Source organism: Mus musculus, chromosome 2, assembly GCF_000001635.26.
Source record: "Mus musculus strain C57BL/6J chromosome 2, GRCm38.p6 C57BL/6J".
In the NCBI taxonomy this organism is placed as follows: Eukaryota; Metazoa; Chordata; class Mammalia; order Rodentia; family Muridae; genus Mus; species Mus musculus.
Genome location: NC_000068.7, coordinates 138,871,627 through 138,872,893, shown reverse-complemented (window position 1 = coordinate 138,872,893; position 1,267 = coordinate 138,871,627). Strand labels below are relative to the sequence as shown.

The 1,267-nt window shown below is 42.0% G+C and overlaps 1 pseudogene; it reads right to left on the bottom strand.

The window, feature by feature from the left end:
- On the bottom strand, positions 208 to 1,045 carry Gm14065 (predicted gene 14065; annotated as a pseudogene).

Below are 1,267 nucleotides of genomic sequence, written 5' to 3'. Positions count from 1 at the left end.
ATAATTCTCCTGGCCTTCTGGGCTTCGTTTCTGTCTCTCCCACACCATATCCGATCCTGTCCCTTTTCCCTTCCCCCTCCCCTCCCCTTTCCCACCCAGGCCCCTTCCCCCCTCTGCCTCTGGTGATTATTTCCTTCTCCTTTCTAAGTGGGATTGAAGCCTCCTCACATAATCTTTCTGCTTGTCACACTTCCTATGGTCTGTAGGTCTTTATAATCTGCTTATCCAATATTCCTATCAAGACACAAACTTTAAAAACAGTGGAAACTGACTTCTGGATCTCATCTTAGACAGTACTTAATTTCCATTATTGAGAGAAATGCATGAACTTTGCTTGGAGAATTTTTTTCTTTCTTTCTTTTTCTGGAAACTTCTTTCTTGCTTCAGTGAGGACATGTTTCTCAACTCTCAGTCTGGCAAAGCAATCCACATAAGGCATTACAAAGAACTGCCTTCTGTTATATCTTTTATTTAGATAGCAAGGTATAGGTCACTGCTTGAATTTGCACCTGATGATTTGGCCAAAGCTGTCCCTTCTCCCAAGCACCAGGTCTTGGATTTTCTTGACTGGTCTGAAGAAGCCTCAAAGCATCTTCTCTCTCCTGGACAACTTTATCTAAGGCATCATGGAATCAACAACCTTTTCTAACCACTCTGGACTTGGCATTGGCAATCTCTGTCACTTGGCCTCCTGCTCTAGAGTTAGAAGCATGGTTCTTTCCTTCAGAAGTATATGTCAAAGCTTATGTAAATTTTCATTACTTTTGTTTCTCAGTTGCTACCAGGTATGTGAAGCTCCAGATTTGACTTTTCTTCCTTCCACCCCCCAATTCTTTGGGTCATCAAAAAATTCTTCTAATCTTCTCCTGACAATGTGATATAAAGTAATTCACCCTGGAGAAAAGGTGTGTGTTCTTATGCAACAAACTAAGAGAAGACCTGCAACTGGAGTGAGCAGGGGCCTTAGGATTTACTATGGAACTAGCAGCCTACAGGAATGCTAAGGCCCTTCTATAAATACCCACTAGACTGGTGGTAGCCATGTAGACAGAATATGTTGGTTGTATATTATTTCTACAGTTCAAAATTCTTGCAATATTATTGTGGGTTCACCTCCTTGTCCTTGTCCTCACCTTTGCCCCCATCATCTTCCTGGTCCTCCTCCTCATCTTCCTATTGTTACTCTTCTTCTTCTGTTCTTCTTTTCTTTTTCTTCCTCTAGTTCCCTTCTCTTCTCTCTACTTCTCTCTGTCTCTGTCTCTGTCTC